Raw genomic sequence first — 25,790 nt, forward strand, 5'->3', positions numbered from 1 at the left:
GACAGGAAAAGAAAAATTAGACCTTGATTTCCCTCCTCAGATTCTGGTTTATATAAATATTTACATTTTCTTTTCACTAGTTGGTTGCACTTAAACATGCTTTAACTTGGCTCAGTTTTGGTTGTGAAGTATTCTTTGACTATTTTTTTAAAAACAAGGGAAACTGATATATGTGAAAATTGGAGGAGAGGGGAGAACTGGATGAGTTTACTATTAAAATGTTATGGGAAGAAAAGACAGAGTGTGCTCAGGCACTGAATATTTCTGTAAATGGACAGCTGTATAATCACTCCCATTGGGGAAGCATGAAGGCATTCTTTGGCAGGCACTCTTAGTTCTTACCCTCTTTTCTTTCCAAGTTCAAATAGGAGTGATTTTTTTTTTAACCACTTTTTTTATTGAGATATAATTAATATGTACAATTCTTAAGTTTTGACAATTGTGTACATACACCCTGGTGACCTCCACCCCAAACAACATACAGAACATTTCCAGCCTCCTAGAAAGTTACTCACGTCCTTTTCCAGCCAGTTGCCCACCACCACAATAACTGATTTCTATCACCATAAATTAGTTTTGCCTGCATCTGGATTTCATATAAAAGGAATCATGCAGTATATACTCTTCTGTGTCTGGCTTCTTTTGCTTAAACATAATGTTTATGTGTGTTATTACATTAATATTTGATTCCTTTAAGTAGATTTATTGAGATAGAATTCATATGGCAAAAAATTCACCCATTTAAAGTGTACAATTCAATGATTTTTGCTGTAGTCACAGAGTTGTGCAGCCATTACCACAATCAGATTTTAGAACACTTTTTCATCACCCCAGTAGGTACCATTATATTCGGTTTACAGATGAGAACCCATACCTGTTAGCAGTCACTCCTTACGCTGTCCCCCTCACTTTCCACCCCCCAGCCATAGATAATTACTAATTTACTTTGTCTCTATAGATTTTCCTATTCTGGCCATTAGTTCATTCTTTTTTATTGCTGAGTAGTATTCTATTGTATGGGCATACCACAGTTTGTTTATCTGTTCCATTCCTGATAGACATTTGGGTTATATAGCTTGGGGTTATTATAAGTAAGGCTATCCCATAAACATTTTTGTATAAGTCTTTTTTCGTTTCTCTTGGGTAAATACCTAGGAATGAAATTGCAGGGTCATAGGGTAGAGATATATGTTTAACTTCATAGGAAACTCCAAAGAGCTTGTATCTCCACTTTACATTCCCCCCAACAATGTCTGGAGAGATCAGTTACTCCACATCCTCACAAATATTTGATGTTTGTTAGTCTTTTCTATTTTGACCATTCTAGTGGTTATAAAGTGGTATCTCATTGTTTTAATTTCCCTAATTACTAATGATATTGAACACCTTTTAATGTGCTTCCTGGACTTGCATATATGTTCTTTTTTGAAGTATCTAAGTCTTTTGCCCATTCAAAAAATTCAGTTTATCTTGTTGTTTATTTGTGATAATTCTGTATATAATTAATAGGTAATTATATATGTATTATAGACATTTGATCTTCAAGAAATGTAAAGGTAGAAATAGATATCTGTGGGGGAGCTGTTGTAACATTGGGTTTTTTAGTCTCCAAAATATTTTTTTAGAGAATCACATTAGAAAAAGATTGCTTTATTTGGACCTTTTCTAAGGAGATAGCTAGAGTAGTTGGGTTCATTACTGAACCATGATTCAGGGAAGAACAACAGCTTTTAGGAAGTATGCCTTATAAAAAACAACAACAAACAAACCAGTTCATTAACTTTAAGTCCCAGTATCTGCCACTCCATAGAGTTTGATAGAATCATGGTCCTCAACTCCTCTCCTGTTCCCTAGCAAGTTTTGTCAGTTTTGGTAGGGTCCCACATGGACCCAAGAAGTTTTGTGCCACATAGAAGAAGTCCTTCTGAGCAGTAAGACACCTGAGATGAGAAGTGCCCCTAAACTAGCTCTATAGCTTGCCCTCCAGTAGTTGTCCCACAATCTGTAGCTTACTCACGTCTCGTGTCTGATAGTCCATGTAGCTGGAATTAGGTGTGAACTCTGTTATTAGGGCATATGTGTCTCACATCATTACCACAGTGTCAGTAAAAAGTATTGCTGAGCCTGCAGAAATTTCAGAGAGACTGGGCCAGGGTACGATGCATCAGTAGCCGTAATTTAGCTTTTGTTACATCATGGGGTCTTTAGAAAACCAGCTTTTTGGTTCACTGGGAGACATTCATGAGCTTTTACCAACCTCTCTTGCTTGTAGAAAAGAGAACATGGGGCATTTCATGACCCCGAAGGAATTTTGTTGAAAATGGTTTACTTTACTGGATGTGAGTCTTTACTAAAATGGAAAGTGTTACAGGTAGATCAGGACAGGAATGTTTATTATTAAGTGTTTATATCTCACAGGCTATAAAAGGGTATTAGACACCTGGTACCTTTTTGTAGAGATCAGTATACTGACGTCTTAGGTTTTGCAAGAGGTTTGCAGACTTCCCTCACTTTATAAAAGTTTTTATCACTTCTGCATACTCCATCATTATAGATTCTTTATGACTCTTGCCTATCTGTATTCCATCCAATCTTTGATCCACACTACCAGTGTAATTTTTCTAGAACATGCCATCATCCTTTCAAAAATCCTTCAGTGGCTCCACATCTCTAGACTTTAAAATTCAGACTTTAACGTGGCTTTCCAGGAGCATCTTAGCCTACTGCTTGCAATTTTACCTAATTTATCTTCATATCCCGATAATCAGCATAAATAATAGCTAACATTTATATAGTTGTTACTCTATATGTCAAGCCCTGGCCTAGGCAGTCATAATAAACTGCTTTAATTCTGCAAATAGATTATGTACTCCCACTTTCACACCTTTGCACATTCTGTATTCTATGACTGGAGTACTCTTTATCAGTCTCTCTTTATCTATTTAATACCTACTTGTTCTTTGAGACTCCATTCAGACATCACTTCTTGGAAGCTGAATTCCCATACTCACTTTCTGCACCGCACCCCACCCCTCACTTCTTAAAATTGTTATGTGATGTCAGGGCAATGCATGTGTAATATTAGCCTAAAGCAGGACACAGGGTTTTTCTCCCTGTGCCACACCTTCTCCTGCAGGGAACACAGTTCAATATGACTGAGTTGCCCTAATTTAAAAGCAGAGAAAGCAGGATTTATGACTGTTCGTCACCACCACCACCTTCCTCAAACCCTGTGAAAACGCACGGGTCCACAGGCAAGAAGCTTGTTCTGGTAACAAAATAAGTAAGATAGTTCTTGCCTTTGAAGATCTCAAATTCTAGTGGGAATAAATATATTTATAAACAGCTAATTTTATCTAGCTGGGTCAGATTTAAACATTAAAAAAAAAGAAACCATGAAAGAATTAAAAGAAGCATAGGCAATTTTTTTCTATCATATTGAAGTGGAAAAGGCTTTTATAATCTCAACTAAGAGTTGTAAAGGAAATCATTGTTTTATTTTTTTTAAAAATTAAATATTTTACATGACAAAAAATGCTGTAAAATCAAAAAGCAAATAGAGAAAAAAGATTGCAGGTTTTATTAATATGTAACCTCTGCCGTATATTAAAATGAACTTGTAAGATTAAGAAAGCAAAAAGGATTAACGGCCCACAGGAAGAATGGATAAGAAAATGAATAGGCAATTCACAAAGAAGTTAAAGAGATCAGTAAACATGAAAATTGTTCAGTCTTAATTATAATCAAGGAATTGCAAATTTAAACTGCAAGTTAAAATCTTTTGCCTGTCATGTTGGTTAAGATAAGTTGAAGTGTCAGAAGTTCACAGAGGCCATCTCAAAGGTGCTCCTACTGGCCTTAGAAGGAAAATTTGAATATAAAAAAGTAATGACTGTAGTGGATTGAACCATATCAAATAAATAAAAATCTAGGAGTCGATAATGGTACTTTAAAAATAAAACAGAAAAATAACAATTGATCACCTTTGGAGGTTTCAAGGATGTCAACTCATTATTCTGAAAATTTGTGCATAGAAGAATGAAGCACTTATCCTGCCTTTCAGTGCAAAATGTATTTCAAGGTAACTGAATAGTTGATAGCGGAAAGCTCTTCTTTATTGAAGACTTTCCAGTTAAATGAAGAAGAAATGAAAGTATTAGAAAAGTCACCATTTTGTGCTCATAATACAATAATGGATCTAGGCAGATTATTAATATATACTAAAACTTCTGGGTGAAAGGTGATAGGTAACTTTGTAATGGTGGGATCAAGTTGAGATCCTGAATTCACTGGTCAATCTTAGCATCACTAAAAGTAGAACAGGCAGACATAATATGTCTCTTGATTTGATAAAGTAAGAAGGACACAGTACCCTAAAAAACTAACCTGAATCTAACCAAGAAAAGTAATAAGAGGGCAGATAGATCATGTAAGGTATATAGGCTCTTGTGAGAACTTTGGCTGTGTGTGTGCGTATATGTATGTGTAAGTAAGTGTGGGATATGTCTCCAGTGGTCTATTTCCACTGTAGTTTACTTAATCCTTTGAGGAAAGCTTAGCTGCGTTTTAGACAGTTAAACGTGCTTCGCTTCTTTTCTTTTTTGTTGTTGTTGTAAGGAAGATCAGCCCTGAGCTAACATCTGTTGCCAATCCTCCTCTTTTTTGCTGAGGAAGATTGGCCCTGGGCTAACATCTGTGCCCATCTTCCTCCACTTTATATGCGACGCCGCCACAGCATGGCTTGACAAGCCGTGTGCGTCTGTGCGCGCCCAGGATCTGAACCAGCGAACCCCGGGCTGCCGAAGCGGAGTGTGCACACTTAACCACTGTGCCACTGGGCTGGCCCCTTCTTTTCTTTTTTTTCAAAATTAAGACTTTATTTTTTTTAGAGCAGTTTAAGGTTCACAGCAAAATTGGGGGGAAGGTAGGACTTTGGTTTTTACTATGAGTAAAATCAGGAGCATTGTAGGCTTTTGAGCAGGAGAATGATTTGATGATCTGGCTTAGTTTTAACGAACTAATTGCTGCTATGTTGAGAATAGGCCAGGAATAGGGAGGGGGAGCAGGAGTATTAGCACAGATTTGAAGCTATTGCATTAGTCCAGGATGAGAGGTGAAGGTTGGTTGTTCTGGGTGCTAGTAGAGGAAGGGAGAAGTGGTTAGGGCTGTGAATATATTTAGATAGGTAGAATTTTGGTTAGGGTTGGTGGATCCAGCATAATTTCCTGTTGGATTAATGTGGAGAATGAGAGAAAGGAGGTAAGGGGGACTTGAAAAATTTTTGGTTCAGGCAACTCAAAGTGCAGAGTTGGCTTTAATCAAGATGGGAGAGACTGAGTGGAGCAGGTTTTGAGAAGAAGATAAAGAATTCAGTTTTGAATATCGTCCACATAGTAGATACTCATTGTGAATATAGTACTGCAGGATATGAGACAGCTGCTATGAGAAGGCCCTTCACTGTCAGCCTCTCGTTGTTCTTTAACTGTGTGAGTTCTCACTTCCTCAGCTTGATGTTGTTTCCTGTATTTTTTTGTTTTGTTTTTCCATTTAAGATATGTGTATATAGTACTTTACGCCAGGTACTGTTCTATCTAATTTTTCAAATACTAATTTATTTAATCCTCATAAAAACCTAATAATAAGGTATGTTATTATCATGCCTGTTTTACAGAGGAGGCACTGAGAAATAAATTGAGGAACTTGCCCAAGGTCACATGGCTAGAAAAGGTAGAATTAGGACTCATAGCCACACAGTTTGGTTCCAGAGTCCGTGTTCTAAACCACTGGGCAGTGCTGCTTCCATTTTTATTATTCCCCATGATTTTATTGTAGTCATGAATGGATGGAGAGTGAGGATTTAAGCAAAGGCCCAGAAGCTTATTTCAAGTCATCTACACGTAGAAGTTGTGGCTAATGGGTATTTCCACAGCTTTAAAAGTTATGGTTATTTTCATAATATAAAATAAAGCGAGTAAAATAAAATAAAGTGAACCTATGAGGCTGTAAGTGCTGATACAAAAGCCCTAGAAATTATATTTTGAGGTGCTCTTAACCTAGGCAGGTTTTTATGTGAGACCTTCTGGAATGTAGTGATTATCTGAGTTGGAAAACATCTACCAATACTGCATCTTGATAATTTCTGTCTACATATCTGGCGTGTTGCAAGAAGTATTGGTTTGAGATTTGTGGAATGATGGTATTCCAGGGGCTCCATATATTCTCCTATTTAATGTTGCTTCAATTGCTTGACTGTTAATGTTGAAAATCCTTAAGGTATTGGCTGGCCTTTCTGCATTCAGGTATTGGTTTTGCTCTATTTGGCTTAAACTGTTATTGTCCCAAAAGGCAGTGTGGCTTTTTAGTTCAGATTCCTCTTTAATAATCTCGATGACCTTTACAGCTGTGAGTTTGAAATGATATAACTTCACAAAGTGTTTTATATCATTTGTTTTTCCTTGAGGGTATAATCAGACTCTAAAAGGTGATGATGATGGTGGCTGGCCTTCGAGCATCAAGCAAGTATAGTTTAAGGCTGTCTTTTTTAGGTTATCAATATTCTTAATGAGGACCACATAAATGTAGAACAATATTGTATGATTTAATTTGGCTTCTCTGTTAAAGTTAGTGAACCATTAATAGAATTTTTGGAAAAAACATGCAATTCTTATTTTTCCAGATAGGTAAGTTGCAACAGTTGATATTTGTTTCTTGTATTGAATGCAGGTGAACCAGTTGAATGCAGGTGAACTACTGAACACAGATGATTATTTTAGTGACTGTCAATTCTCCCAAAGATCATACAAAACAAATACCATTCTAATGGTGCATAGAAGAGAAATAAATTTATTACATGCAAGGATGCCTTAGGGCATTTGGGCTTAATTCTCTCAGGGAACCTGGTTGAGAAAGGCTGATCTGGGCTGTGATTCTTTTTTTTTTTTTGGAAGGCTTAAGAGCTAAGGATTTTTTTTGTGAAAAATTGTTTAAAAAGAAAAAAGGCAGGGACAGAGATTGTGTATGGCCTGCAACACCTAAAATATTTACTATATGGCCTTTTACAGAAAAGATTTGTCCAACTTTCTAAGGAGAATGCTTAAATTAGAATCCCAGCTTCTCTTTTTTTTTTGTAGCTATTAGACCTCAGTATCTCACTCTGTAAATGAGGGATGGTAATAATACCTATCTCAGAATTATTGTGAAGGTTACATAAAGTAATGAATGTCAAGTTTTAGAATCCAGCTTAATGTTAGCTGCTTTTATTACAATATATTTAATATGTAATATAAAATGATAATGATATTTATATATGCTGTTTATAAATATTGTGTATAGCAGTATCAGGTCCCCTCTTCTCTTGTGATCTGAAGCAGTGGTATTTTAATTGAGAATATTAGCCAGTATTTGTGGTACCATGATGTTTTATAGATTCTTATAGTGGGGATGTCCTCTTAAAAACTATCTGATCTGTTACCCATTGTTACCACATTTCAGTGTTTGATAATTTTCAGTTTCTCAAAGTGGTCTGTCTCTTCTTTGGATAGCACTAATTTAATTATTTTTATTTGGTGTACTGACTTCTGTCTTCCTATAGCTTCCTCTTATCATTTGAGTTTTGATGACCTAGAGAAGCAATTTTCAAACTTTTTGGTCTTGAGACCCCTTGAAAATTATTGAGTTCTTCAAAGAGCTGTTGTATTAGTAATTTGTTTGAAAATAATAATCAACCTATTACATGTTAAACATTTTAGTGAAAATCATTGTTTTTCCAAAAGAAAAAAATTATGTGAGGAAGGGGACATTGTTTTTAATTTTGCAAATTTCTTTAATGTCTGGGTTAATAGAAGATAGCTGGATCCTTTTTCATTCAGCTGTTGCATAATGTTGTTTTAGTTGACGTATATGAAGAAAATCCAGCCTGATACAGAAATGTTGGAAAAGGGAGAAATATTTTAATAGCCTTTCAAATAATTGTGGATATTTTTCTTGGATACAACACCCAAACTTGCTAAGTGGTGTTTCTTTTTTAATTAATAAACTTTATTTTTTAAATTCACAGCAAAATTTAATGGAGAGTATAGGGAGTTCCTGTGTATGCATAACCTCCTCACTATCCACATCTAGCACCACGGTGGAACATTTGTTACCATCAATGAACCTGCATTAACCCATGATTATCACCCCAAATTCATAGTTTACATTAGAGTTCACTCTTGGTGTTGTACATTCTGTGGGTTTTGACACATGTATCCACCATTGTAATATCATACAGAGTAGTTTTACTGCCCTAAAACTCTTCTTGTGCTCTGCCTGTTCATCTCTCCTTTCCCCCTGATCCCTGGCAACCACTGATCTTTTTACTGTCTCTAGTTTTGCCTTTCTCAGAATGTTAAAAAGTTGGAATCATATAGTATGTAGCTTTTTCAGATTGGATTGTTTCACTTAGCAATATGCATTTAAGTTACCTCCATATCTTTTCATGACTTGATAGCTCATTTCTTTTAGCACTGAATAATATTCCATTGTCTGGATGTACCACAGTTTATTTATCCATTCACTCCCTGACGGACATCTTGGTGGCTTCCAAGTTTTGGCAGTTATGAATAAAGCTGCTATAAATATCTGTGTGCAGGTTTTTGTGTGGACATAAGTTTTCAGTTCATTTCAGTAAATACCAAATGCAATTGCTGGATCCCATGCTAAGAGTATGTTCAGTTTTGTAAGAAACTGCCAAACTGTCTTCATTTCTGTCAGCGGTGAATGAGAGTTCCTATTGCTCCACATCCTTGTCAGCATTTGGTGTTCTCAGTGTTTTGGATTTTGGCCGTTCTAATCAGCGTGTAGTGGTATCTCATTTTAATTTGTAATTCCCTAATAACATATGATATTGAACATGTTTTCATATGTATACTTGCCATCTGTATTTCTTCTTTAGTGGGGTGTCTCTTCAGGTCTTTTGCCCATTTTTACATCTGGTTGTTCCTTTTCTTATTATTGAGTTTTAACAGTTCTTTGTATATTTTAGATAACAGTCCTTGATCAGATATGTCTTTTGCAAATATTTTCTCCTGGTCTGTGACTTGTTCTCTCATTCTCTTGAGTGGTAGTTTCTTAAAGGTTAATTGCTGTGTGAAATATTTTAAACAGTGGTATACATAGCTCACCTATGAAATAGTATAATATATATACTGAGTATAATATATAACATTTTAAATATTTAAATATGCTATGTTATTAAATATATAATTTATCCCATTTGTAATAATTATAAAAAACAGGTATAATATAACATTTTAATTTCTTGGGGCTTTAATCCTTCTGTTTCTTGTCAGTGCATTCTTTTGATAAATTGTTTTCTGTAAGTTTTATGGTGTTTTAATTGTGAGTGGATTCCTGGTTGACGTGGCTTGTTTTTTTCCAATAGAGATCTTGAGCTTCTTCAGTAACCTAGAGGACCGGTCTTATGTTCATTTTATAGTTAGGGGATTCCTAGATAATTCAGATAGTGCAGTGGTTCTCAAAGTGTGATCCAGGAACTCCTGGGGGTCCGGGAGGTCAAAACTATTTTCATAATAATACTAAGATATTATTTGCCTTTTCACTTTTCATTCTCTTGTGGAATTTTCCAGAGGCTATGGGATATGATGATATCATCACTCTGATAGCTAATGGAATGTGAGTCTTTTATGTTCTTGGATTTAAAAAATTTGTTTTAATTTCAAATACAGCAAATATCAGGAGGTATAACCACATAAACAAAAGTTCTTTAGCATCCTCAATAATTTGTAAGAGTATAAAGTGATCCTGGAACTAACATGTTTGAAAGCTACTGAAGTAGTGTATATTTGGGTACCACACCTGTGCAAGGCACAAGCAAGGGATACAGTTTCTCTGGGCAGACTCCGTTATTTTTTCTCAACCTAGGAAGAGAAAAACTTCCTTTGCCAATCAGTAGATGGATTTTTTTTCCCCGAGTCAGTCCTTTCTACACCTGAGGTGCAGTTTCTCTGGGATGGTGCTTCTCAAACATTAGTAAGCATAAGCATCACCTGGAAAGCTTGTTAAAACTAAGATCCCTGAGCCTCATTCCCAGAGATTCTGATTCATTAGGTCTGGGTTGGGGTCCAAGAATTTATATTTGTAGGGAACAAGTTACCAGATGATGTGGCAGGTTAATGGACCACGCTTTTGAGTACCATTGCTCTAGGGTCTTAGCTTTTTTGCAAGTTTCAGTTTCAACCTTCTTAAGGCCTCTCTTCTTTTGTCCCTGCATGAGTGTTAAAACCCAAGTTCCTAGGTTACCCATACTACAGACATATGCCACATAACGTTTTGGTTACCGACAGATGGCGTATACGATGGTGGTCCCATAGATTAGTACCATATGGCCTAGGTGTGTAGTAGGCTATCCCATCTAGGTTTGTGTAAGTACACTCTGATGTTCACACGACGATGAAATCGTCTGACAGTGCGTTTCTCAGAACGTGTCCCAGTCATTAAGCGATGCATGACCGTAATCATCCGTTCAGTGTATTATCAGCACATTCTCAGCTCTTTCAGATTCTCCTTCATTGCTAGCACTTTGAGGGCTTTCCTACCAACCTTTTGAGCTTAAGTATGCGTTGAGCGAGAGAGTGTGTGTGTATGTGTGAGATGAGTATATGTACCCCTTGTACAAATTTTACTCACTATATGGATAAAATATCCATATATTCTATTTAGATATTTATAATAACAGGGCTTTTAAGTTATCTTTACATTTTTCCCTGAATAGTTTGGTCCTATTTATAAACCTATCACTGAGCAACTGCAATTTTCCTATGAATATTTATAAAGCTTTTGGGGAAAATATCCTTAAATACAACATTATTTTGGTTTCAATAGTTAATTTAAGGAAATGCGATGTTTTACAGTTATTTAGAATAGAACTTTTCATTTGAATATCTGTATAGTTATATAAAGCTTTCAAAATTGGATTCAGTGTGTTTTGAGCTTAGTATATAACAGTAAAGCTTTTTAAAATGACGTTCTTAATAGTTTGTTGACTTGCCATTTGTTTCTTTCCTAGAATTAGAATGTTAAATGTTTCTTAAGCTATTTTAGTTGAGAATTTGGGTAGGTTAGGTTCTATGTAAGTTGTAACATGGGATATTTTAAAATTTATTCTACATTTTTGTCAAAAGAAATGCCTTGTTCTAATATTTCTTGATATGATATGTACCCCTTAAGGATTTTAAAGACTTTGTCATATATCGTTCTAGTCCTTTATATTTACTGTTCTTGAACTACACACAGAATTTCAAGGATCAATTCTTCACTATATAGTAGGGATACTATGTAGGACATAGTACTCTTCCCAAAGACATCTAGCAGTTTTGGTGTTCTCTGTTAGCTATAACAACAAACTTGTTAGTAATTGTGGATTCAGAGAAGAGTATACAGTGACTTCTAGTACTTACTGATTACTTAGAGTCAGTCGTATAAATAGAATTTGAGGTTTTTTCCTTAAATGTATTAACTTGTACTTATTCACTCAAATGTACTAGTCTTTTCTGCACAGTCTGGAGAGGTTTTACTGGACTGTTGAGTCTTTTGTGCCATCTGAAATTCTCCATTCTGCGTCTCTTTCTGAGCACTTGTAATAATTGGATTAAATGCTGAAGTATCCTGCTGCTTACACTTCTCTGGTCAAAAAGTACCCATTTCCCATCTTGAAACCAGTATTCTAGCCATATAAATTTATATTCTTTTCCTCAGCACACAGAGAACTAAAGAAATGCTACAGTATTCTCAAAATAAAACTGTTAATTCCAACCGTAATAAACAGGGCAAGAAAACTGACAAAGATGAATTGATTTGATTATTCAGCTTCTCAAAGTGTGGTCTATGGACCCTCCTGGTAGTTCCTGAGACCCTTTCAGGGATCTGCAAGGTCAAAACTATTTTCATAATGATATTTCATATTTCATAAAAATAACTTCATAATGATAAAACTCTTGAGTACATGTCTTGTTAGTATTCTGTGTAATGAAATGGGAAGTATATATAAAACACTTCTGTGATTGTTTGAGTTGTGAGCTTAAACTAGGTACTTATTTCATGGAACACCATTTTACTTGGATGAACATCTGACAAACTCTGGTTATTCAGACTTCAGTAATTGACAGACATCTTCTGAAAAATGAATGAAGTGAGCTTGTCACATCAAGGGAAAGAAATAACAGTATTTGTTGCCAATCATAACATTCCAGCTTTTAGAATATTGGAAAACATATTATTCACCCTTGTGAGTGTGACAACTTCCCTTAAAAAACCTGCCTGATCCGGCCGGCCCAGTGGCACAAGTGGTTAAGTGCGCGCTCCCCGCTGCGGCGGCCCGGGTCTCGCTGGTTCGGATCCCAGGCACACACCGACGCGCTGCTTGTCAAGCCATGCTGTGGCGGCGTCCCATATAAAGTGGAGGAAGATGGACATGGATGTTAGCCCAGGGCCAGTCTTCCTCAGCAAAAAGAGGGGGATTGGCAGATGTTAGCACAGGGCCAATCTTCCTCACAAAAAAAAAAAAAACCTGCCTGATGAGATTGGTGGTGATATTAACAAATGCGATTTTTTGGGTGGGAAATTGTACAATGAAATATGTCAACATTTAGAAGATCCACATAACTCAGTGAACTAATAATTTCAAAATGGCCAGTACCTAATGTTACAAATCAAGCGTTGCTCAAGGATCCTTTTCAAGTGCAAAATAGACCTGTGGATTTTTTTGTAGCAAAAATTTTATTTTTAAATTAACATATAGGGCCCGCCCCGTGGCTTAGCGGTTAAGTGCACGCGCTCCGCTACTGGCGGCCTGGGTTCAGGTCCCGGGCGTGCACCGACGTACCGCTTCTCCGGACATGCTGAGACCGCGTCCCACATACAGCAACCAGAAGGATGTGCAACTGTGACATACAACTATCTACTGGGGCTTTGGGGAAGAAGAAAAAAAAAAAAAGGATTGGCAATAGATGTTAGCTCAGACCCGGTCTTCCTCAGCAAAAAGAGGAGGATTAGCATGGATGTTAGCTCAGGGCTGATCTTCTTCACAAAAAAACAAAAAATTAACATATATAAAAATTGACCATTTTTGTACAGTTCTAGGAATTTTACTACATGTAATAAATTTGTGTACCCACTACCACAATCAAGATACAGAATAGTTCCATCACCCCAAACAACTCCGTTGGCTCTCCTCTTACAATCTCTCCTCCGCAAACCTCTGGCAACCTCTGATCTGTTCTTCATCCTTATAGTTTTGTCTTTTTGAGAATGTCATTTAAATGGAATCATATAGAATTAAGCCATTTGAGGCTGGCTTCATTCACTCAGCATAAGACCTTTGAGTCATCCAGGTTGCATCTATCAATATTCATTTCTTTTTTAAAAATTAAAATTCACCATTTTAATGTCTATAATTCAGTAGCTTTTAGTACATTCACAGTGTTGCAGAACCATCACCACTATCAAATTTTATAGCATTTTCATTACCTTAAAAAGATATCCCGTACCCATTACACAGCCAGCCTGGTGGTCTAGTGGTTAATATTTAGTGCTCTCACTGCCATGGCTCAAGTTCATTTCCTGGTCAGGGAACACACCATCTCTCTGCCGGTTGTCGTACTGTGGCAGCTGGGTGTTGCTATGATGCTAAAAGCTATGCCACTGGTATTTCAAATACCAGCAGGGTCATTTATGGTGGCCAGGTTTCAGCAGAGCTTCCACACTGAGACAGACCAGGAGGAAGGACCTAGCCACCCACTTCTGAAAAAATTGGCCATGAAAACTATATGAATAGCAGCAGAGCATTATCTCATATAGTGATCCAAAAGGTGAGAGCATGGCACAAAAAGACCCCGCGGAGTTCTGCTCTACTCTACACAGGGTCCCTAGGAGTCGGAGTCGACTTGACGGCATTAACAACAAACTCATTACATAGTCACTCCCTATTTCCCCTCTCCCATCCCCTGGCAACCACTAATATCTTTTCTGTGTCTATGGATTTGCCTCTTCTGGACATTTCATATAAACAGTCATATAGTATGTGGCCTTTTGTGTCTGACTTGTTTCATTTAATGTAATATTTTTTAGATTCATCCATGTTACATTACACATCAGAATTTCATTCCTGTATTAGTCAGCTCAGGCTACCATAACAAAATGTTGGAATGCTTAAACAAGCGGTAATTTATTTTCTCTCAGTTCTAGAGGCTTGGAAGCCTCAGATCAAGGTCCAGCATGGTCGGTTTCTGGTGAGTACTCTTTTCCTGGCTTGTAGATGCCCACTTTCTCACTGTGTCCTCACATGACCTTTCCTCTGTGCTGGAATGCAGGGGTGGAAGCACTCTCTGGTGTCTCTTCTTATAAGGACACTAATCCTATCGGATAAGCCTCCCCCACTTATGACTTCATTTAACCTTAATTAAAATACAGTTACATTGGAGGTTAGGGCTTCAACATATGGATTGGGGCGGGGGCACAAACAGTCCAAAATAATTACTTTTTATGGCTGAATATTATTCCATTGTATGTTTATACCCCATTTTGTTTTTCATCAGTTAATGGACATTTGAGTGTTTCTGCTTTTTGGCTATTATGAATAATGCCGCTATGAACATTCATGTACAAGTGTTTGTTTGAATGAACACCCATATTCATTTCTCTTAGGTGTATACTTGAGTAGAATTGCTGGGTCACATGGTAATTCTATGTTTAACTTTTTGAGGAACCACTAAACTGTTTTCCACAGCATCTGCACCATTTTGCATTCCCATCAGCAATGTGTGGGATGCTAATTTCTCTGCACCCTCCTCAACACTTATTTTCCTTGTTGTTTTTTTTTTAATAGCCATCCTAGTGGGTATGAAGTGGTAGCTCCTGGTTTTGATTTGCATTTCTGTAGTGACTGATGATATGGAGCATCTTTTCATGTGCTTGTTGGCCATTTGTAAATCTTCTGTAGAGAAATGTGAAAGTCCTTTGCCCATTTTTTAATTGAGTTATCTGTTTTTTTGTTGATGTGTAAGAGTTCTTTATGTATTCTGGATACTAGACTATCAGGTATATGATTTGCAAAAATTGTCCCCTATTTTGTGAGTTTTTTCTCTTTCTTCATAATATTCTTTGATTCATAGAAGTTTTTTTTATGAAGTTTAATGTTTTTAAATTTTTAATTTTTTTGCTTATGCTTTTGGTGTCATATTTAAGAATCCATTGCCACGTCCAAAGTCACGAAGATTTACCCGTATGTTTTTCTCTAAGAGTTTTATAGTTTTCTCTCTTATATTTAGGTCTTTGATACATTTTAAGTTAACTTTTATGTATGGTGTGAGGTAAGAATCCAACTTTGTTCTTTTGCATGTGGTTATTCAGTAGCCCAGCATCATTTGTTGAAAAGGCAGTTCTTCCCCCACTGAATAGTCTTGACATCCTTGTGGAAAATCAATTGACCATTGATGTATGGATTTATTTCTGGACTCTCATTTCTGTTCTGTTGGTCTATATGTCTGTCCTTGTGCCAGCAGCACCCTGTTTTGATTACCAGGGCTTTGTAATAATTTTTGAAATTGGGTTGTGTGAATCCTCCGACTTTGTTCTTCTTTTTGTTCAACTTTCTTCGAAACAAGATTGTTTTGGCTATTTGGACTGCCTTGCGGTTCCCTATGAATTTTAGGATCAGCCTGTCAATTTCTGCAAAAAAGGTAGTTGGAATTTTGATATGGATTGCCTTGAATTTGTAGATCAATTTAGGGAGTATTGCCATCTTAACAATATTAAGTCTTCTGATCTAGGAACCTGGAATGTCTTTCCCTTCCCTTATTTAAGTCTGTTAAATTTTTTTTCAACATTGTTTTGCAGTTTTCAGGGTGCACTTCTTCTACCTCCTTGGTTAAATTTATTTCTAAGTATTTTATGCTTTTTGATACTATTATAAATGGAATTGTTTCCTTAATTTCAGATTGTTCATTGCTAGTGTATAAAAATACAACTGATTTTTGTATGTTATTCTTGTATTCCTGCAATCTTGCTGAGCTTATGTATTAGATTTAATAGTTTTTCTGTAGATTTCTTTAGGATTTTTCTATATATAAGATCATGATATCTGCGAAAGGAGGTAGTTTTACTTCTTCCTTTCCAATTTGGATGCGTTTTATTTCTTTTTCTCTTACCTAATTGCCCTGGCTAGAACTTCCAGACAATGTTGAAAGAAGTGGCAAGAGTGAACATCCTTGTCTTATTCCTCATGTTAGTGGGAAGCTTTCAGTCTTTCATTGAGTGTGTTCAATTATGAGGTTTTCATAGATGCCGTTTATCAGGTTGTGAAAGCTCCTTTCTATTCCTAGATTGTTGAGTGTTTTTGTCATGAAACGGTGTTGGAATTTGTCAAATGCTCTTTCTGTGTCAATTGAGATGATCATGTTATTTTTTTCCCTTTCGTTTTATTAATATGGTGATTGATTTTTTTTTCAATTGAGTGATTTTTGTACGTTGAACCACCCATGCATTCCTAGGGTAAATCCCTGATGTATAGTCCTCTTAATATGCTGCTGCATTTGGCTTGTTAATGTTTTTTTGAGGATTCTTGCATCTGTATTCATGAGGGATATTAGCCTGTAGTTTTCTTATAATGTCTTCGTCTGTCTTTGGTATCAGGATAGTACCAGTCTCATGGAGTGAGTTAGGAAGTATTCATTCCTCTTCTATTTTTTGGAAAAGTTTGAGAAGAATTGATGTTATTTCTTCTTGAAATATTTGGTAGAATTCATCAGTGAAGCCATATAGCCCTTGGCTTTTCTTTGTCAGAAGTTATTTTTATTATTGTTTTAATCTCTTTACTTGTTATAGGTCTATCAGATTTTTTATTTCTTGTTGAGTCAGTTTTAGTAGTTTGTTTCTAGGAATTGGTCCATTTCATCTACGTTATCTATTTGTTGGCATACACTTGTTCATAGTATTCTTTTGTAATTCTTTTTATTTCTGTAGTCAGTAGTGATGTCCCCACTTTCATTCCTGATTTTAGTAAATTGCGTCTTCTCTCTCTTACTTCTTGGTCAATCTTGCTAAAGGTTTGTCAATATTGTTAATCTTTTCAAAGAAGATTTGGTTTCACTGATTTTCTCTCTTTTTCTAATCTCTCTCTTTTTTAAATCTTTGCCCTAATCTTTATTATTTCCTTCCTTGTGCTTGCTTTACATTTAGTTTCTTCTTTTTCTCGTTTCCCTTAAGGTGGAAGGTTAGGTTATTGATTTGTAATATTCTGTTTTTTTGTGTGTGTGTGTGAGGCAGACCAGCCCTGAGCTAACATCCGATGCCAATCCTCCTCTTTTTTTGCCGAGGAAGACTGGCCCTGGGCTAACATCTGTGCCCCTCTTCCTCCACTTTCCATGGGACGCTGCCACAGCGTGGCTTAAGAAGCGGTGCATTGGTGTGTGCCCAGGATCCGAACCTGTGAACTCCAGGCCACCGCAGTGGAGTGTGCGCACTTAACTGCTTGCGCCACCGGGCCGGCCCCCCCGTAATATTCTTTTTTAATGTAGATGTTTACAGCTATAAATTTCTCTCTGAGCACTGCTTTTGCTGCATCCCATACGTTTTTGTATGTTGTGTTTTTTTTTTTTTTTCATTCTTCTCAGAGTATTTTCTAATTTTCATTGTGATTACTTCTTTGACTCATTGATTAAGAACATGTTGTTTAGGGGCTGGTGCAGTGGCATAGTGGTTAAGTTCGCACACCCCGCTTCAGCAGCCTAGGGTTCGCAGGTTTGGGTCCTGGGCACAGACCTACACACCGCTTATCAAAGCCATGCCGTGACAGGTGTCCCACATATAAAAAAAGTAGAGGAAGATGGGCATGGATATAAGCCCAGGGCTAATCTTCCTCACCAAAAAAAAAAAGAATGTGTTGTTTAATTTCCGTATATTTGAGAATTTTTCAGTTTTCCTGTTATTGATTCTAATTTCATTACGTTATTGGTGAAGAAAATACTTGTATGATTTACAAGTTTTTAAATTTATTGAGATGTTTTTTGTGGCCTAACATATGGTCTACCCTGGAGAATGTTCCATGTGCTCTTGAGAAGAATATATATTCTGCTCTTGTTGGGCAGAGTTTTCTATTAGTCTGTTAGGTCTAGTTGATTTATGGTGGTGTTCAAGTCTTCTGTGTCCTGTTTATCTTTTATCTAGTTGTTTCATTCGTTATTGAAAGTGGCATAGTGAAGTCTCCAACTATTATTTTTGAGCTATTTCTTCCTTCACGTCTGTCGTTTTTTGCTTCATATATTTTGAGGCTCTGTTATGTGCATATATATTTTTAATTATTAAATCTTCTTGATAGATTGCCTCTTTTGTTTTATAATGTCCTTTTTGTCTATTGTAACAAGTTTTATCTTAACATATATTTTGTCTGGTATTAGTATATCTACTCCATTTCACTTCCAGTTGCTATTTTCATGAACTGTCTTTTTCTTTTCTTTCACTTTCAACCTCTTTGTGTCTTTGGGTCTAAAGCAAGTCTCTTGTAGACAGCATATAGTTGGATCATGTTTTTTTTTTAATCTGTTCTGCCCATCTCTCTCTCTTAATTGGAGAGTTTAATCCATTTACATTTAATGTACAGTCATGCATCACTTAACAACAGACACATGTTCTGAGAAATGCATCATTAGATGATTTCATCATTGTGCAAACATAATAGGGTGTACTTACACCCTGTGGATGGAATAGTGTACTACATACCTAGTCTATATGGTACTGATCTTATGGGACCACTGTTGTATATGCGGTCCATTGTTGACCAAAACATCATTATGCAGCGTAATTACTGATGAAGACGGATGTGCCTTTTGCTATTTGTTTTCTACTCGTCTTATGTCAATTTAGAAGTCTTCTCTTACTGCCATCTTTTGTGTTATGTAAATATTTTCTGATGTACCGTTGTGATTCCCTTCTCATTTCTTTTACTATACAATTTTTAGGGTTTTTTTTAGTGTTTTCCCTTGGGATATGTAATTAACATCTTTATTGCATTCATTTCAAATTAATAAAACTTAGTTTCAATAGTATACAAAATACTTTGCTCCAATGTAGCTCTGTCCCCCTGCTTTATGTTGTTGTCACAAATCACATCTTTATGCATTACATGCCAGTCAACATAGATTTATAATTATTGTTGTATGTAGTTGTCTGTTATAATATGTAGGAAAAAAAAGAGTTAGAAACCAAAATATAACCTCCCTCCCTTCTTTTCTTTCTCAAATACTTTATAATAGAGTGCTTCTATCATGCTTTCAGACATTATTCTAAACAGTTCCCAAATATTTTTTTAATTATCTTAATTTTTTGAGATCAAGACAATTTTATAGCCAAGGAAGGTGAAGGGTAAAGAAGACAAATAACTTGCCCGAGGCCACAGAACTATTAAAAGGCAAAGTCAGAAATTTGAACCCAGGTAATCTGGCTCCAGAATCCAAGCCCTTACTCACTAGTCTCTTACTTTCTAGAATACTAGTGTTCCTTAAATTACATTACAACATTGAGTGTAAAATTCAGTTGGATACATAAAATGTATTCGTGTCGAAAATTCAGGACAGATAAAGTGAAAGATACTGAGAGTCAATTGGGAGGAAAGATAACAGTGGGAAGGGACTTTTGATCTGTGGCCTTGAAGACCAAGCATGATCAAGACTATTGAGATTTGAGAGAAGAACACTAGGCAGAAGGAACATGGTGTGAAGAAGGGATCAAGACGAGCAAAAGCAAGTTATGTTTAAGAAACAGGATAGTTTGAGTGTGCTTGAAGGAAATCAGAGGAGAAGAGTGTTGAAAAGGTTTGCTTTTGGAAAGATTTAAAAGCCAGACTTCATAGTTTGGATTTTATTCTGTTGGTAATCATTGAACGTTTTTGAGCGGAGGAAAACTATTAAGAATTTACGTTATGTGTAAATATGTATATAAGTCTGAAGGCTAACTTAAACTTTGGTGTAATTTAAAATTTTCTAAAACATGCTGAAGCTTATTCCAGTGGGGGCTGGAGTGAAGTTTGGTCTTTTGTACTGCCGTATATTAAGGTATATATTTATAATTGGAGGTGTATCATAAACTAATGATTTGTAAAATATGCAAATTAGATATATTTAAAGAAATGTGTTTGACTATATCAAAAGGGATGTGCTTTCTTTCAGAATCATCTCTTGTGTGTGTGGGGGGGGTATTATATGCATTTATTTTAATTACATGCTATATACAATAGTTCATATCAGGTAGTATTTTTTGAGTGCTTACCACCAAGTTGCTTGCCAGATGCTGGAAATATAACCATGAATAAGACCTGGTCATATTTTCAGTCTCTTTTTCTTCCTAATTGGTGAACATTGGGGTGCTTCAGTATTCATTCCTTTTCCTTCCTTTCCTTTTTATATGCCCTCATTAGCTAATATGATCTCATCTAGTTCTAAGGCTTTAAATTCTATCTGTACTTTGATGATTTCCAGTTTTATATCTCTGATCCTAGGGTCTCCTTTAAATTTTACACTCACCCGTTCAGTTACCTCCTGCATATATCCACTTTGATTTCTAAGAGGCATGTCAGATTTAACATGTCCAAAACTGAACTGGATTTCTGTCTTCCAAACCTGTTTCTCCTCCAGTCTTCTCGCTCTTAGAAAATCCCATCCCATTCACCCCATCCTCAGACCAAAAGCCTAAGTGTTGTTTTCAGCTCCTTTCCCTCACATTCTGCCTTGCATCATCAAAGCAAGTTGGTTTTATCTTCAAAATATACTCTGTATACAGCCACTACTCTACCTCTATAACTGCCACTCTAGTTCAAGCCACCATTCTCTCTTATCAAGGCTATTGTAATATAGTACTTTCCTCATAATCAGTTATCCATGCAGCCACCTGGTAATCTTAAACAATATAAATCTGATCATGTGACCTCACCACTACCCAAATGTAAAACTAGTGGATTTCTATTAAATTCATTATCCAGTCTCCTACCATGGCCTACATGATCTTGCATCTAGATCTCTGATTCTAGTAGATTCCTACGTTCTACCTTATTCACTTTGCTCAGACTATATCAACTTTCTTGCTGTTTCCCAAATACATTATACTTCAAACCATATACTGCTTTAGTGCTGTTTCCTTGCCTAGAACATTCCTGTCCCAGATATCTACATGGCTTACTCCCTCACTTCATTCAGTGCTCAAACATGTTGCCTCTTAGAGTCTTTTCTTGATCTCTAAAAATTCTCCTCTCTGCTCAGTCCCTCCTCAGCATTTCTCAGTGTTATCAGTCAGGGTTTAGTATCAGGGCTTAGTTATTATCCTTCTACTCTGCTATATTCTTGTTCAGCCACTACTTCTTCTACTTATGCTTACCACACATTATTTATCATCATCATCATTATTATTTGTATCATTTGTCTCCTCTGCCAGAATTAAATTTCCAAGATAGGAACTTTTCTCTGTATTTTTCACAGCTGCATCCCTAGTGCCTGACTCATAGTAGACGCTCAATAAATATCTATAGTCCACCCAGGAAAAGAGGCTCAGAAACGATAGAAAACCTTTTTACTTCAACCTGGAAAAAAAAAAAAAGAAAAAGAAAGAAATTTCTGATCTCTTCCATTGTATTCTATTTTTAGTATCTTTGAAAAATATATAATGACAAAGGCTATTATGAATTCAATAATGCTCTTTAAAGAAATATGTATTTTGTTCACAGCAAAATGTGTTCAGAAAAGTAGTGGCTGTATATATAAGCACATTTTTATTTACTTTACAAACAGTGCTCATATGGATTTACTGACCTTGTAATGACTGAATTTCTCTAAGGAATTGTGGCCCACAGATTGTGAACTCCTGGTGTAATTGACTCATTCCTAATCAACTTCAGATTTGCATTTAAATGCCTCTTTTTAGCATAATTACTCTACCCAAGACAGTTTGGAAATAGAAAAAATTGAACCAAAACTGCCCTTGGATTTCCAAAGAACTAAATCATCTGACCTAGCTACTACTACCTTTGTGATTTTGGTTACTTAACGTCTTGGAATCTCATTTATGGCATTATGTATGTAAATATAATTATATGAAATTGTTTTGGTAATATGCCAGCTACTTAGTACATATTCCTTATCCCTTCTTAATATATATATTTTTTTAATTTTATTTATTTATTTATTTTCCCCCCAGAGCCCCAGTAGATAGTTGTATGTCATAGTTGCACATCCTTCTATTTGCTGTATGTGGGACGCGGCCTCAGCGTGGCCAGAGAAGCGGTGCGTCGGTGCACGCCCGGGATCCGAACTCGGGCTGCCAGCAGCGGAGCGCACGCACTTAACCGCTAAGCCACGGGGCCAGCCCCCTTCTTAATATATTAATATTGTTATTTTTCAGAACTTTATCTCTCTGGATTTATTTCTGTCTTTGCTGTGATTACAGCTTTGCACAAAAAAAAGTGTCCTGTCATCTCTGTTCATGGACCAGCAAAGCAAGCCATTAATTATGTTCTGATTTTAGTTCATAGGTACAGGGAACTTGGTTGAGGTGGAGCAGAAAACTGTCCTTTTTCCATCAGGTATCAATTACCCTTCTATTTTATTTACTTTATTTCTATTTCTTTGGGTTTGCAACATGCCAGACACACAAAGTAGAGTCATTATAAAAATCTCAAACCACCCAGGTAAATATAAGGATATGGAATTAGGAAGGGTGTGTTTGCATTAATCCAACAAACATTTTTTGACTTCAGGTTAAGGAATAGGCTGATGTTAAGAAAAAGATGAATAGGCTCCAGTTCTTTGCTCAAAATCTAGTGGATAAAATGCCAAAAAAATAATTATAGTATAGTGTATGGGTAGTACAACTTTAGCATTGATGAGGATGTTCCTAACTTTGCTTGGGGCTTATAGGATGAGATAAGGGATCCCTTAGAATTAACTACATTGAGGATTGCAGGAGAACTTTTCTAGGCAGAGGACATGTTATACTCATAAGTCATGGAAGCATTGACATTTATGTAATGACTGATAAGTAAGTCTGGCCAGAGCATAGTGTGTGTGGACAGAAAATGGTGGCAGAGGAGACTGAAAAGGTAGTTTAGGACTAGATAGACCCTCAGTGATCTTGTATGTCATTCAGGAATTTAAAGTCTTCAGTATTGTCAGTGTAAAGCCATCAAAGGTTTTTAGTTTGTGAGGAAGATCAGCCCTGAGCTAACATCCGATGCCAATCCTCCTTTCTTTGTTATTGCTGAGGAAGATTGGCCCTGGGCTAACATCTGTGTGCATCTTCCTCTACTTTATATGGGACACCGCCACAGCATGGCTTGACAAGCGGTCCGTCAGTGCACGCCTGGGATCCAAACTGGCGAACCCCCGGGCCATCGAAACAGAGCACGCGCACTTAACCGCTGTGCCCCTGGGCTGGTCCCCATCATAGGTTTTTAAAACCGAGAAAAGATGAAAGAAGTTCAGCAGCAATATGAAGGATGGATTCCTGTGGTGATGGTTGGTGTAGAGGAATGTTGAAATAGTAAGATGAATTAAAAGTTAAGAGATGTTGTTAATAGGTACTGTGATGAAGTGGAAAGAGCCTGGGCTTTAGAATCATAGGCCTGGTTTTAAACCTAGGCTGTCTTTGTAGCTGTATGAAAAAATGAGCTGCTCAGATTTTCAGTTTTCTTATCTGTACTAGGTGGTAATAAAACCTGTTTGACAGTGTTCCTCTGAAGATTTTGTTATAATGAGTATGAAGTAACCTGACGCAGTGCTTGCCTGATACTAAGGACTCAATTAATAACCACTGCTACTATTTTCAACGTGAATGATATGTACTGCAATTGTAGTTATTAACGTAAGAAATGGTAAAGGCCTGAATTTAGAGATGGAGAAGAGAGAATAGATTTGGATCAATCTTTCTGAATTAGAATGAATAAGACTCAGTAACTGGAACACTTGGTGACTGACTTAGGGAAAGAGTGGAATCATGACTGTCTGAGATTTGTAACCTGAATGACTTGAGGGGGAGAGGGTTAGTGATGCCATTTTCCTGGTAAGGAATACAGGAGTCATCACTGGTTGAGATGAGAGAAGAGGAGTAGAATGATTTTGATTTGGACTTTTTGATGTTTTTGGGATATCTTGGTGATGATATGAAGCAGGCAATTAGAATTAAGATCTGGGGCAAGAGATAAGAGATGGGAGAGTTATCAGTATATGCATGGTAGCAGAAATGTGTGTAAATCTTAGTGGCAGAGCATATATTTCAAACCTAACTCCTGTAATCCCCACTGGTGAGCTCTGAATAAATACTTGATTGGTTTTTGATATTAAATGTGAGGTTTTAAAAATAATATCCTTTAGAATGGCCTTGTATATAGAAAAGACAGTGCATAGTTTGATGTCTAATTTAATGTTCACTTTATTTAAACTTATTTTTAAAATCTAGTTCTCCTAAAATACAGATCTTACTCTAATTTTAACAAACTTTTGATAAATACAGTCATGCACCGCCTAATGATGTTTTGGTCGACAATGGACCCAATATATGACCACATATGGTCCCGTAAGATTAGTACCATATAGCCTAGGTGTGTAGTGTGTAGTAGGCTATACCATGTAGGTTTGTGTAAGTACTGTAGAGGAATAAGAAATTTTCCTTTACCCTTCTAGGTTCTTCCGGCTGGTCAAAGAATTAAATTGACATGAGACAGATTAACAGGAGAAAAACAAAATTTTAGTAACATATACATGAGAGAAACCCAGGAACACCGAGTAACTAACCAAAATGGCTGAAGCCCTCAGCTTAGAGAGAGTCAGGGACTTAAGGTGGAAGGAAGGCAATTCACATGTAAGTAAAAAGGAGCAAACATTTGGAGAACAAGTGTTTGGCCACACAGAAACAGAATAACACAATGGGGAGCCCAACAAACAGGCTTTTCTAGCTTCCTCCCCTGTCTACCACCTAGTTCCTGTTATACTAAGGTGATAGCTCCCTTCCTGAGACAGGTTTTTTCATCTGAATTCTTTTAGGCAGTTAAAGGGGATGTAACAAGAAAAACTTTGAGTCTTTTGTTTCTTAAAAATAATTAGCCTAAAATAGTCCTCCTGTTAAAGAGACACGTTTTGGGGTGGCATATTTTGTTCCCCTTCAACACACTCTATGATGTTCGCACAACAACAGTCGCCTAATGATGCATTTCTCAGAAAGTATCCCTGTCGTTAAGCAAGTGTGACTGTATTTTAGTTTAACTTCTTAAAACATTTTAATTTGTAACTATAAATTAAAATTTTTGTTTTGTCTTTAAATATTGATTTACTAAACAAAACCTTCCTAGATACTTAAATAAATCTTGTAAATCTAATCATTTAAATAGGTGATTATTCTTAAGTTGTGTAACTTTTTAAATACACTATGCAAATTTATTAAGATTTCAATCTAAAACCACAAGTCTAAAGCAGCTATTCAATTCTACATTTTAAATTAGAATTACAAGGCTGGCTCTCTAATAGGCCAAATTTCCTTAAAACATTACAAATATTTACCAAATATGCGTAGATTACTTATTTTAACAGCTTTTTTGTGTGTGTGTGAGGAAGATCAGCCCTGAGCTAACGTCCATGCCAATCCTCCTCTTTTTGCTGAGGAAGACTGACCCTGAGCTAACATCCATGCCGATCTTCCTCCACTTTATGTGGGACACCGCCACAGCATGGCCTGACAAGCGGTGCGTCGGTGTGTGCCCGGGA

General features: G+C 36.5%; 1 protein-coding gene across 8 annotated transcripts in view; it reads left to right on the forward strand.

Moving 5' to 3' along the window:
• LCOR (ligand dependent nuclear receptor corepressor) overlaps positions 1-25,790 on the forward strand; it is a 126,351-nt gene that overhangs the window by 21,468 nt on the left and 79,093 nt on the right. Inside the window, exon 1 of one of the 8 annotated variants that reach the window (XM_058543649.1) lies at positions 22,587-22,618. The exons of the other annotated variants lie outside the window; for them this stretch is intronic. The gene's annotated coding sequence lies outside the window, so the exon portion shown is untranslated. Of the gene's footprint in view, positions 1-22,586; positions 22,619-25,790 lie in introns of those variants that run through there. 8 annotated transcript variants of the gene reach the window in all.

This window comes from Diceros bicornis, chromosome 6 (genome assembly GCF_020826845.1).
Source record: "Diceros bicornis minor isolate mBicDic1 chromosome 6, mDicBic1.mat.cur, whole genome shotgun sequence".
NCBI lineage: Eukaryota > Metazoa > Chordata > Mammalia > Perissodactyla > Rhinocerotidae > Diceros > Diceros bicornis.